Source organism: Anomaloglossus baeobatrachus, chromosome 7 (assembly GCF_048569485.1).
Source record: "Anomaloglossus baeobatrachus isolate aAnoBae1 chromosome 7, aAnoBae1.hap1, whole genome shotgun sequence".
In the NCBI taxonomy this organism is placed as follows: Eukaryota; Metazoa; Chordata; class Amphibia; order Anura; family Aromobatidae; genus Anomaloglossus; species Anomaloglossus baeobatrachus.
In genome coordinates this window covers 184,565,274-184,579,581 of record NC_134359.1, presented here as the reverse complement: position 1 = coordinate 184,579,581, position 14,308 = coordinate 184,565,274, and the positions used below count along the sequence as shown (strand labels likewise).

Here is a 14,308-nt window from a genome sequence, read left to right as displayed (position 1 = left end):
ACAGAGTGAAATCTTTTTCTTTGCGGCAACGCTTTGCCTGCTCCATGTCATCCAAATACTTGTCAAAGTTAAACTCCTCATCTGAAGAGGATGAAGATATGGCACCAGTAGCACTGTCAGGCCCCAAGTCCTCTTGCGCCTGGCAGTCCTGTAGCCGCTCATCCTAACTGCTACCTCACTCAAAGCTTCTTTTCCTTTAGTAAGCTGTTGATCATCAAGCAGTATACGATGACTTGGGTCTACATAAACAGCTGCCAAATGAATTTTATTTTCCAATAGCTGTGTCTCTCTCTCTCCGTTTCATTGAAGCAGAAATGCCATCTGCGATTAAACCTCCTCTTTGGGAGAGGCAAAATAGCAAGATCCTCTACTCCCTTATGAAAATGTCAGGAGTTAAATCCTCCGCTTGAAATTTTTTAGTCACGGTAAATGGGTGATTAAGCAATTCCTTCAATTCGGCCACCTGTGTCCATTGATCTTCATTTAATGTTACTTGAGGGTTCACCATATCTATAAGAAACGATTTTAGTTCAAGCAATCACTCAATCATTAAATAAGTGCTGCCTCACCGAGTGGCTTGATCAACAATTGCCCCTTTCCCAACACATCTCTTCAAGATGGAATCAATTTTAAGGGTTCTGGCTTCAATAACCAACTTCCTCACTTTTCCAATTAGATTTCCATCATGTCCGCCCAGTTTCACACATCCGGTTTTTCGCCGGCTTGGTGGATGCGGCGCACGCCAGAATAGTACGATACAGTACAGTGGCAGTGCCGCAACTTCCGGGTCACATGACAGCATGTGACTGGCATTTGTCACGCTGCCACTGTACTGTATACACTGTACTGGAGTGCGCCGCATCCGCAAAACCGGCGAAAAGACAGATGTGTGAAACCGGGGTCCCTCTTGCAGACTATCTCTTATTGCCAGCTGCAGCGTGTGAACAACACAGTGCATGTGATGAATATGAAAGTGTTTTGAAGCAGCTTCAATAAGATTTTGCTGTTCTTCTGTTGTAATATCTGTTTGTTCCTCAGTTACATTAACAGCATGTGACGGTGTATGTGACAGAGCAGTAAGGGACACCAGACCGATGAACAATCCAAGAAGATTTAATGAGGCAGGGAGCATAAAACATCCAATATCCAAATGGTTCTTTAGAGTCCACAATGAGTCTACACAAGGAAAACAGATCCGGGGTGCCACACAGCAATCCAATGTCAAGGAAAATGCAACAACAGTCCTTAGATGTGTTCCTTAAATCCGATAGCGTGGCAGAGACACACAATCCAACGTAGCAGCTGATCTTCAATGTCCCATAGTCCATACACAGGCACAAGGACCTGCCCTCAGCACAGATCCTCGCCTTTCTCCAGACGAGATCCAACTAACCTAACATGGGTCTCATTGTTCTTCTCTCTTGGGATCAGCCCCTTAGGTGGGCACACCTCCCCCTAGACATCTGATACATGAATGGACTTTAGACTCCTGGCTCTGTTCTGTTTACCAAGTTGTGGTTGGAGAAGTCCCATGCTGACAAGAACAAACAATCTCCCAGCAGAAGCAGTACAAAGGAGGGACAGACTATTACACCATGAGAACAGGCGGGGGAGGGACACGCTGTTACAATCCCTTCCCCTCTCAATTTGTTTACGGACTAGTGACCTCAACAGGTAGCTTGTCAAGGACACGTAAACATGGTGGACCTGACTCAGGGCTCCTCCTGTCTGGACAATCGATCTGCATTGTGGGTGTTGGCTACAGGTTCTTTAGTGTATGATGAAGATGTAGGGTTGAATGTTCGGCTCCAGTTTTGTATCCTCCTTCACTTAAACTCTGCTTCCTGCACCCACAAATCGGCATTGTATATCTCCCACATCATTGCCTAAGAGAATGTCTGAGGGAAGGCTGCTCATCACACCAATCATGCATTGTTTTGCCCCAAAGCCATAATCCAGGGTTACCCTCGCTCTTGGAATATATTTCTGAGTACCTCCAGCCAATTCAATGGCAATTCCTGATCCCTTTTGAATTGCTTCTGATTGAATTACTCGGGGATCTGCTATGGTGAGAAAAGCCCCAGTGTCACAAAAGCCAAGAACTTTTTGGCCATCCAGCACGACCTCCTGTAGATGTTTATGCCGAAGATCATAAGAACGGGTGGCTGTGGCTCGCACTCCATAGACTCCTGGTAGGGAAGTCAACATATCAAGAGTCACTTGGCAAATCATCAGGGCCAGAATAAAGCTCTTCTCCTGCTGAGGGTGTCTGTAGATAATGGACAGGCAAAGGTGGTCTGCAGCTGTTCTGCCTCTGAACACCTGGACAGTGAGCTTGCAGATGACTAGGCTGCCCACATTGATAACATCTGCACTGCGTCTCACTCCTTCCAGTTTGCCTTCTGGAGAAGTAGGTAGGAGACCTTGGTGACTGATAGAGAGGTGCAGGTGCTGGAGGTGGTTGTCGATTTGGAGGATGACTCCACGGGATAGATGGGCATGTGGCTCGCAGATGCCCGGGTTGCCCACAGCTATAACATCTTCGCTCTTCTACTTTCTCTCCTCGTCGCATTCCAGAAAATGTGGTAGAAACAACTGGAGGCACATACACACGGGTATCCACATGAGGTGGTGATCTAGGAGGTTGAGGAACATTGGGCACTGAAGGACACGGAACCTCTGGTGTTGGGGTGCTGGTCATTTTTGCTCCCTCTGCTAGCAGCTTCTTCCACTGAGGCTTGATAGTGAGCACTTCATCAACTAGAGCAGCAGCTTGTTCCACTGTCTTTGGTCTCCTCTCACGCACCCATTCCCGGATCTCAGTAGGGCACTTGGCATAAAACTGTTCTTTTAGGATGACCTGGAGGAAGGTCTCCCAAGTTAAGGCCCCCTCTCCCTCCAGCCAGCGATGGCATACTTGTTTCAGTCTATGGGCATACATTTTGAAAGACACTTCCCCACCACAGGCTAACATACGGAACTGAGTCCTATAAGTATCTGGCGTCATGGCATAATGTTCTAGAATGGTTTGTTTTATCTCCCCATACTCACAATTTCACTGAGGGTCCATAGCTCTATAGGCGTCGGCAGCTCCACCCTCCAAGAGGCCCACCAGGTGTCTGACTCGCTCTCTTTCTGGGACTTCCATTAATCGGCACTGATGCTCAAAGTCCTGGAAGAAGCCCTCAATGTCACCTACAGCTTCATTAAATGGCTTAAAGTCCTTGCGGGACACTCTGGAGAATTCCCTCATAGTTGGTGCTGTGGTTACAGTCTGTCTGGAGCCTCTAGCTGCTTCCTCAGCAAACCTCTTCTCCAGCAATGCTGCCCTCTCTTGAGCTCTGCGAATAGCCTCCTTCTTATCTTCTATGGTGGCCTCAGCTCCAAGCAGTGCCATCTCCTCCTCATACCACACAACCCATTGACTTTTTTGGGTATTTACCTCCAGCTCCTATCTTTCCTGTCCTTGCTGTGGAAATTGTTCCTCGGTGCCATCTTGCAAGCAAGCGTTTTCCAAAGCCTCAATTAGTTGCTCCTTGGAGAGTCCTTTGTAGCCAACTCCTAATTCACGGGCCTTTGTTTTGAGGTTCGACATAGTCCAGTTCCTGTATCCTGAGGTTCTGATTTCAGACATTGATGGGCCATTGTCCTCCATTCTTTCTGCTCTGATCCCGCCACTGCCAACCAGTTTGTGACGGGGTATGTGACAGAACAGTAAGGGACACCAGACCGATGAACAATCCAAGAAGATTTAATGAGGCAGGGAGCATAAAACATCCAATATCCAAATGGTTCTTTAGAGTCCACACAAAGGAAAAATATCTGGGGCAATCTGACGCCAAGGAGAATGCAACAGTCCTCAGATGCGTTCCCTAAATCCAGCAGCATGGCAGCTGATCCTCAATGTCCCATCGTCCATACACAGGCACAAGGACCTGCCCTCAGCACAGATCCTCGCCTTTCTCCAGCCGAGATCCAACTAACCTAACATGGGTCTCATTGTTCTTCTCTCTAGTGTATCAGCCCCTTAGGTGGGCACACCTCCCACTAGACATCTGATACATGAATGGACTTTAAGGCCCCTTTACACACTGAGACCTTCAGCGATCCCACCAGCGATCCCAACCTGGCCGGGATCGCTACAAAGTCTCTGGTGAGTCTCTGGTGAGCTGTCAAACAGGCAAACCTGGATCCAGTGACAGCGGGTAACCTCAGTGACAGCACAGCTGATCACGCGGCTGTCTTCATTTGCTGCGTGGAGGTGATAGGAGTGGCGGTGTCTTCTGCTGCTCCTGTCACCTCCATGCAGCACAGCTGGAAGCGACGCTGGACCATCCTGGATTACGCCGGACAAGGAGGGCTTTTTGGGGCTGAATAAATTGGTGATGAGGGAATGTGTTTGTGTTTTTTATTTCTAATAAAGGATTTTTCAGTTGTGTGTGTTTATTTACTGTAATTTACAGATTAATCATGGAAGGAATCTCGGGGAGACGCCTGACATGATTAATCTAGGACTTATTGGCAGCTATGGGCTGCCAATAACTCCTTATTACCCCGATTTGCCAACGCACCAGGGCAAATCAGGAAGAGCCAGGTACAGTCCCAGAACTGTCGCATCTAATGTATGCGGCAATTCTGGGCGGCTGCTGACTGATATTGTTAGGCTGGGGGGGCTCCCCATAACATGGCGCTCCCCATCCTGAGAATACCAGCCTTCAGTCGTATGGCTTTATCTGGCTGGTATTAAATTTGGGGGGAACCGCACGCCGTTTTTTTTAATTATTTATTTATTGATTTCTATATTCCATAGTGACACGCCCAACGGCTACTGTGATTGGGTGCAGTGAGACACCTGTCACTCAGCGTGGGGGCGTGTCTCACTGCAACCATTCATAGGCGCCTGTGGGCGGGGAAAGTAGGGAATACGAAATTGTTTAATGAGCGGCCGGCTTTTTCAAAATAGTAAAAGCCGCCGCAGCAGTGTGAATGCCGTGCAGCGCCGCGCCGGGGATCGGTGAGTATGAGAGAGGAGGGGAAAATGACCGACAGACTGTGAGAGAGGGACAGAGATAGTGACGGACCGACAGAGAGAGAATAGAGAATAGAGACCGAGAGGGAGAGACCGACTGACAGAGAATAGTGATTGACAGATATTGTGACACATCACTCGTTTCCAGTGTTTTAAGTCCCCTTTACACACTGAGACTGGGCTGCACAGCTGGAAACAAAGGACCAAAGAATGGTCCTGAACGATTTGTAGCGATCAGCAACTTCACAGCAGGGGCCAGGTCGCTGATGTGTTTCACACACTGCAATGTCGCTGGGGAGGTCGCTATTACATCACAAAACCGGTGACGTTACAGCGATGTCGTTTGCGATGTTGCAGTGTGTAAAGCCACCTTTAGGCTATGTGCGCACCGTGCATTTTTCGCGGCGTTTTTGCGCGTTTTTCGGGTGCGTTTTTGGCCTCAAAACTGCAGGACTTTGCTTCCCCAGCAAAGTCTATGAGTTTTCATTTTTGTTGTCCGCACACATCTGTTTTTTTTACCTGCGTTTTTGAGTAAAAAAAAAATGGACATGTCAGTTCTTTCCTGCGTTTTTCTGCGTTTTCCGCCCATGCAATGCATTTGAAAAACGCAGCAAAACGCAGCCAAAAACGCACCAAATCGCGGCAAAAACGCATGCGTTTTTTGATGCGTTTTTTCGACGCAGCTGCGTTTTTGTGCGTTTTTAGCGGCCAAAAACGCACAAAAACGCAGCGTCAAAAAGACGCAGTGTGCGAACCTAGCCTATGGCTCCTGGCTCTGTTCTGTTTACCAAGTTGTGGTTGGAGAAGTCCCATGCTGACAAGAACAAACAATCTCCCAGGAGAAGCAGTACAAAGGAGGGACAGACTATTACACCATGAGAACAGGCGGGGGAGGGACACGCTGTTACACAGCACTGTGGCCTTCCATCTCTAACATACTAAATCCTAAATTTTCTTCTAGCTGTTGTTCATTACTCTCATTCATCAGTTTAATTGTACTTATCACATTTGAAGCATTGTCCGTTACAATGGCAAGAACCTGTTCATTTGTGAGTTCGTAATCTTGCAGAACTTTTTCCACTAAGGCCTGGAGAAACTGGCCGGTGTGATGAGCTTTAGTATCTTTTACTGCCATTGTCTTGCAAACAATTTCTTTCTTGTTACAAACATATCGAATATTGATGGCAAAATAGTTCAGTGAAATGCAGTGACTCTGGGTATCCAAGCGAAGGCAATGTGTTTCCAGATAGGACATTCAGACACATCGTTTTGTGAGGATCCTCACAGAGAATGAGCATGTCAGTTTGTGTGGCCTTTTTCTAATCTGCTTTTGCTATTGAAAACATTATTTATGAGCTCAGAAACCATTCAGGTGATGCGGTTTTATAAAAAGCTGATCTGCTTTTGCAGCTGACAAACGTATCCTCAAAAAGTGTAGCAAAAACACTGTGTGTGAATGTAGCCTTAGATCAGAAATAGAACAGCCATTTATAGGACATTTCATAAGTTTCCCAAATTCCTATGAAAAAATATTCAGCACATTCTGCATTGCACTACTGTCCCCAATTTATTATATATTTTAGGAGTCAGAGTCGGTGCATTTTATACCGACTCCGACTCCACCAAAATGAGCTTCGACTCCGATTCCACGACTCCGACTCCACAGCCCTGCGAGAGACTACTCGGACAGGCGGGTCCCTGGTAGCTTCTACCTGCCCTGGAGTGACAGGTCTATCCCTATACATGCACACAGGCAGAGACTCATCATCCCAGGGGAAGAAGCAGAGAGAGGCCACGAGGGACCCGCCTGCCAGACTAGTCTCCTGTGCGGCTCAGTCCCTGGGGATCTTAAGGTATGTTTCTCTCTCAAATGGCACTGCATTTTAGAGTAAAACATGCTGCCCATGATTTGGGCAACATAGATAAATACTCTAAGTAATAATTGTGACAGATCCTGTGGTTTTTAGAGTTCTGCCAGAAATGCAATATTGCTGCCATCTTTGGGGAGGGAACACAAGAACTGAGAAAGATTAAAGTGCGAGTGCGGTGATGATACTTTTGGAGAGAGAGATGGGACACATATTTTGCACATGTTAGCTTTAATAACTGAGGAGCAAAGGAGTAACGATGTTGCAACCAGGCCCTGGTTGATAAGGGGCCAAAAGGTCCCTTTGGCTCATATGAGATGCCCAATACTGTTAAGGTCTCTAGCTACTTGGGGGCCATAATGCAAATTCTCCAAGTTATACCATTGTTTAGGGATAAATTATAATGGGGAGAAAGGGATAAAATCTGTGTATGGGGAGATAAAGACGATTTAGGCTGCTTTCACACATCAGGTTTTTGCTGTGCGGCACAATCCGGCATTTTGCGGGAAAAACGCATCAGTTTTTTTTGCCGCCGGGTGCGGTTTTTCCTCATAGACTTTTATTAGTGCCGGATTGTGCCGCATGTACTTGCGTTTGATCCGTTTTTTGCCGGACGCGGCAAAAATCGTCACTCCAGCGGCCGCACAGGACGCAGAGAGGAACGTTTTTTGTCAGCGGCAAAAAACTGCATAGCGCCGGGTGCGGCGCTGTGCGGCATGGTGCATAATGAATGTCTATGCATGCCGAATACGGTGGCATGCTTCAAACGCCGGAAGCATGTACCGTATCCGGTTTTTACTTCGGAGCATGCCCAGAAGTGATATAAATTCATTGCTTGTCAGAAAATCAATCACTCACTCACTCTCTCTCTCTCTCTCTCAAACTCTCTCACTCACTGAATCACTCACTCACTCTCTCTCACTGACTCATTAACTCACTCTCACCCACTCACTGATCACCGACGCGGCGCTGAACGGCGTTCACACTGTGGCGGCTTCTCTTTTGAAAATGTCGGCCGCCCATTATTTAATCACGTATTCACTGCTTTCCCCGCCCACCGGCGCCTATGATTGGTTGCAGTCAGACACGCCCCCACGCTGAGTGACAGCTGTCTCACTGCAACCAATCACAGCAGCCGGTGGGCGGGTCTATATTGTGCAGTAAAATAAATAAATAAATAATTAAAAAAACGGTGTGTGGTCCCCCCCAATTTTGATACCAGCCAAGATAAAGCCAAACGGCTGAAGGCTGGTATTCTCAGGATGGGGAGCTCCACGTTATGGGGAGCCCCCCAGCCTAACAATATCAGCCAGCAGCCACCCGGAATTGCCGCATCCACTAGTGTTGTGAATGTTAGTTATGTTTTGGCTGCTGGGAGGCTCCCTCTGGTCCCCAGGAATGGTTTGGACTAGGACCAGGTGTGTTGTGCAATGGGCGTTTCCTTTGCTAACTCACTGCTTATTTAAATTCTGGTCTGATAGCAGGCTATGCCGGATGTCAGTTGTTCTTTGTATCACCAGCCTGCTTTATTCTGCTCCACACCACATCTACCCCAGATAAGTGCTTGCTCTTTATTTATTGTTTGGTTCTTTTGCTTTTATCTGGGTTTGTCATTTGCTGTGGTTGTTTTCAGTTTATTTGCATGCAGGGATTTTCCCCCTCAGTTGCTTGGCTGGGGAACTCCCTGCAGTTCTGTTTGGAGTATAGCTCCTTTGGGTCCATGTGTTTGTGGCTTGTTGAATTTGCGTGTGCTCTGATGATGAGTGCGGTAGTGCCTGCGTGTGCGGTGATGGTGCGTGCGGGAGTGCAGGCGTGTGCGCGGTGATGATGGGGGCTGTAGTGCCTGCGTGTGCGGTGATGATGCGTGCGGGAGTGCCTGCGTGTGCGGTGATGATGCGTGCAGGAGTGCCTGCTTGTGTGGTGATGATGCGTACGGGAGTGCCTGCGTGTGAGCAGTGATGATGCGTGCGGTAGTGCCTGCATGTGCTGTGATGATGAGTGCGGTAGTGCCTGGGTGTGCTGTGATGGTGCGTGCGGGAGTGCCTGCGTGTGCGGTGATGGTGCGTGCGGTAGTGCCTGCGTGTGCGGTGATGGTGCGTGCGGGAGTGCCTGCATGTGCGGTGATGATGTGCACGAGAGTGCCTGCGTGTGCTGTGATGATGGGGCTGTAGTGCCTGCGTGTGCGGTGATGGTGCGTGCGGGAGTGCCTGTGTGTGCGGTGATGGTGCGTGCGGGAGTGCCTGTGTGTGCGGTGATGATGAGTGCGGTAGTGCCTGCGTGTGTGGTGATGGTGTGCGCGGGAGTGCCTGTGTGTGCGGCGATGGTGCGTGCGGGAGTGCCTGCGTGTGCGGTGATGATGCGAGCAGGAGTGCAGGGGTGTGTGCGGTGATGATGGGGGCTGTAGTGCCTGTGTGTGCGGTGATGATGCGTGCGAGAGTGCCTGCGTGTGCGGTGATGGTGCGTGCGGTAGTGCGTGCGTGTGCGGTGATGATGCGTGCAGGAGTGCCTGCGTGTGCGGTGATAATGCGCGTGGGAGTGCCCGCGTGTGCGGTGATGATGCCCGGGAGTGCCTGCGTGTGCGGTGATGATGCGCGCGGGAGTGCCTGGGTGTGCGGTGATGATGCGTGCGAGGTAGTGCCTGCATGTGCGGTGATGATGCGTGCGGGAGTGCCTGCGTGTGCGGTGATTATGCTTGCGGGTTAGTGCAGGGATGTGCGGTGATGATGCGTGCGGTAGTGCAGGGGTGTGCGGTGATGATGCGTGTGGTAGTGCAGGGGTGTGCGGTGATGATGCGTGCGAGGTAGTGCCTCCGTGTGTGGTGATGATGCGTGTGGGAGTGCCTGCGTGTGCGGTGATGATGCGAGCAGGAGTGCAGGGGTGTGTGCGGTGATGATGGGGGCTGTAGTGCCTGTGTGTGCGGTGATGATGCGTGCGAGAGTGCCTGCGTGTGCGGTGATAGTGCGTGCGGTAGTGCGTGCGTGTGCGGTGATGATGCGTGCAGGAGTGCCTGCGTGTGCGGTGATAATGCGCGCGGGAGTGCCTGCGTGTGCGGTGATGATGCGCGCGGGAGTGCCTGGGTGTGCGGTGATGATGCGTGCGAGGTAGTGCCTGCATGTGCGGTGATGATGCGTGCGGGAGTGCCTGCGTGTGCGGTGATTATGCGTGCGGGGTAGTGCAGGGATGTGCGGTGATGATGCGTGTGGTAGTGCAGGGGTGTGCGGTGATGATGCGTGCGAGGTAGTGCCTCCGTGTGTGGTGATGATGCGTGCGAGAAAGTGCCTGCGTGTACGGTGATGGTGTGTGCGGGAGTGCCTGTGTGTGTAGTGATGATGCCTGCGAGAGTGCCTGCGTGTGCGGTGATGATGCGCGCGGGAGTGGCTGCGCGTGCGGTGATGATGCGTGCAGGAGTGCCTGCGTGTGCGGTGATGATGCCTGCGGGAGTGCCTGCACGTGCGGTGATGATGCGTACAGGAGTGCCTGCGTGCGCGGTGATGATGCTTGCGGGAGTGCGTGCGTGTGCGGTGATGATGCGTGCCGGAGTGCCTGCATGTGCAGTGATGATGCGTGCGGGGTAGTGCAGGGGTGTGCGGTGATGATGCGTGCGGTAGTGCCTGCGTGTGTGGTGATGATGCGTGCGAGATATTGCCTGCGTGTACGGTGATGGTGTGTGTGGGAGTGTCTGCGTGTGCGGTGATGATGCGTGTGGGAGTGCCTGCGCGTGCGGTGATGATGCGTGCAGGAGTGCCTGCGTGTGCGGTGATGATGCTTGCGGGAGTGCCTGCGTGTGCGGTGATGATGCGTGCCGGAGTGCCTGCGTGTGCAGTGATGATGCGTGCGGGGTAGTGCAGGGGTGTGCGGTGATAATGCGTGCGGTAGTGCCTGCGTGTGTGGTGATGATGCGTGCGAGATATTGCCTGCGTGTATGGTGATGGTGTGTGTGGGAGTGCCTGCGTGTGCGGTGATGATGCGTGTGGGAGTGCCTGCGTGTGCGGTGATGATGCGTGCGGGAGTGCCTGCGTGTGCGGTAATGATGCATGCGGGGTAGTGCCGGTGTGTAGGTTGATGATGCGTGCAGGGTAGTGCTGGCGTGTGTAGTGATGATGCGTGCGGTAGTGCAGGGGTGTGCGGTGATGATGCGTGCGAGGTAGTGCCTGCATGTGCGGTGATGATGCGTGCGGGAGTGTCTGCGTGTGCGGTGATGATGCATGCGGGGTAGTGCAGGGATGTGCGGTGATGATGCGTGCGGTAGTGCAGGGGTGTGCGGTGATGATGCGTGTGGTAGTGCAGGGGTGTGCGGTGATGATGCGTGCGAGGTAGTGCCTGCGTGTGTGGTGATGATGCGTGTGGGAGTGCCTGCATGTGCGGTGATGATGCGTGCAGGAGTGCCTGTGTGTGCGGTGATGATGCATGCGGGGTAGTGCAGGGGTGTGCGGTGTTGATGCGTGCGGTAGTGCCTGCGTGTGTGGTGATGATGCTTGCGGTAGTGCCTGCGTGTGTGGTGATGATGCGTGCGGCAGTGCCTGCGTGTGCAGTGATGATGCGTGCGGTAATGCCTGCGTGTGCGGTGATGATGGGGTCTCTCTCTCTGTCTCTCAGCATAAAATAAACCAAAAAAAAACGGATGCGTCGTATCAGTTTTTTTACAATCTGAGACGGATCCGTTGCATCAGGCACAAACCAGATTGTGCCTGATTGGAAAACACTGATGTGTGAAAGCATCCTTACGGTATATTTTAGGAGGGGATTGTTTTTTGGGAGAGAGTACATTTTTAGGGTGTTCATGATTTTAGGAGAGTGAAAATACTTCTTGAGGAAGGGATGACCTTAAACTCAATGAAGAAAATAAATAATGAGGAATAAGTAGGGAGTGTCACGGATACACGCAGAAAAACAGATCTGTAACTTCTAGCGCGTAATTTCTCATCCCAGAGCCGGATTCACAGTCACCATGCTCAGTATTGTGGTAGGGTGTCCTATGTGCTGCAGCTGCTTCTGTCTGTGTGCTATCCAACTCAAAAATATTTCCTGGATCCGTACATTCCTTTCCCAAGAAGCTGCAAAAACCCTAATACATGCCCTTATTATCTCCCGTCTGGATTATTGCAACCTCCTGCTCTGTGGCCTCCCTTCTAACAGTCTCGCACCCCTACAATCTATTCTAAACTATGCTGCCCGGCTAATCCACCTGTCCCCCCGCTACTCCCCGACCTCTCCTCTATGCCAATCCCTTCACTGGCTTCTCATTGCCCAACGACTCCAGTTCAAAACACTAACCCTGACATACAAAGCCATCCACAACCTGTCTCCTCCCTACATCTGTGACCTAGTCTCCTAGTACTTACCTACACGTAACCTCCGATCCTCACAAGATCTCCTTCTCTACTCCCCTCTCATCTCCTCTTCCCACCATCGCATCCAAGATTTCTCCCGTGCCTCCCACATACTCTGGAATGCTCTGCCACAACACATCAGACTCTCGCCTACCTTGCCAAGCTTCAAAAGGAACCTGAAGACCCACCTCTTCCGACAAGCCTACAACCTGCCGTAACTCTCAGTCTGATACAGCGCCGCACAATCAGCTCTACCCTAACCTACTGTATCCTCATCTATCCCTTGTAGACTGTGAGCCCTCGCGGGCAGGGACCTCTCTCCTCCTGTACCTGTCTGTGTTTTGTACTGTTTATGATTATTGTACTTGTCCCTATTATGTATACCCCTATCACATGTAAAGCGCCATGGAATTGATGACGCTATAATAATAATAAAAAATAATAATAATACTAAATAAAAAGAAAAGCAAGAATCCATCTGTGTATGCTATGTATGGGGGATATCATAGCAGTAAGTCTTCTCCCACTAGCTCACAGGAAACTGAAAATTAGGCCCCTTTCACACGTCAGTGATTCTGGTACGTTTGTGCTTTTTTTTTTTTTAAACGTACCAGAATCACGGACATACGCAGACCCATTATAATGAATGGGTCTGCTCACACGTCAGTGATTTGTCACTGCACGTGTCTCCATGCAGCGTACCCGCGTGTGCGTGATTGCTGCACGGAGACATGTCCATTTTTTTCTGGCATCACTGATGTTCCACGGACCACGCAGTGGTGTGGTCCGTGAAACACGTGCCAGAAAAAAACGTACTTTTAAAATAAAAAACATTTTAACTCACCCAGCTCCAGCGATGTCCTCTGCAGCCCGTGCAGCTTGCTCCTTCTGTGCCGGCTGATTACTGTCGCGCATATTCATTATGCGCGACACAGCCGACCCGGAAGCAGCTGCTGCAGGGGTCACCGCCGGCCGGATGCTGCGTCGCGGGAGGATTCAGCACCACGGACAGCAGGAGTGGGCGCAGGTGAGTGAATCTCTAAGTGCAATCACGGGCCACGGAGAACGGAGCCCAGATTGCACTTAGACAACCCACGTGTGCCGTGATTTTCGGCACACGCAGGGACATGTGCGTGTTTTACACGCCAGTGAAAAATGTCTGTGTTTTTCACTGACGTGTGAAACGGGCCTTAGAGACAGAGCCTACAGAGGAGAAAACTGATGAAAAATGCAGGATACGAGTCATGTAATGCAAGTCAGAAATAATGGTGTTCCTTATACACACATAGGACAGCTACTTCTGGACAGTTACCTGAAATGACAGGTATGCTGTAAGGCTCTCTTCACATTTTGGTTTTGGACGATGTTGGAGGCATACAGAATATGTGAACCATAGGTTTTCATTGTAAAAAAAAAAATGGAAGCAATACAGTCAGGAATAAAAGGAGGACCTAGAGGAATGGGGGTCTACATCAAAGGTGTACATCAAGAACATTACTGCCATATACCTGCATCATGTATAATCATATAATCACAGCATCATGTAGAAACACAGATTAATATTATCATCGAGACAATCTTCAACAACCTAAAAATTCAAGGGAGAAAGTCTGAAAAAATGCAGAATCAGGCTTAGTTCACACAGGACATCTTTTGCTGCGTTTTTGAGGTTACAAAAATGCACCTAAATGCATGCATTTCCTTCCCAGCAAAGTCTATGAGATTTCTATTTTGCTGTCCACACTGGGCATCTTTTGTTGGCTGCGGTTTTCAAGATGCAGCAGGTCAATTCTTTTTGCATTTTTACTGTGTTTTTGAGCCCTACCATTCAATAGATTTGACTTAAAAAATGCGTTGGGCAAAATGCGGTAAAAACGCTATAAAAATGCGTAAAAAAAAGTAGTAAAGACGCCTTGCATTTTTTATGCATTTTTGCCACAGTGCGTTTTTGGTGCATCTTACAGATTCACTCAAGATGCACTGACAAAAAAGATGCCGCGTGTGAACATAGCCTTAATGGCCATAATAATGTGTGGCAACTTTAATTTCACAAACAGGCCCAAAATTAATTAGATAGTATT

At 49.7% G+C, this 14,308-nt stretch overlaps 1 protein-coding gene across 3 annotated transcripts in view; it reads right to left on the bottom strand.

Annotated features, from left to right (window-relative positions):
• The window catches only part of HECW2 (HECT, C2 and WW domain containing E3 ubiquitin protein ligase 2), a 453,200-nt gene that overhangs the window by 361,614 nt on the left and 77,278 nt on the right, over positions 1 to 14,308 (bottom strand). The window lies entirely within an intron of this gene.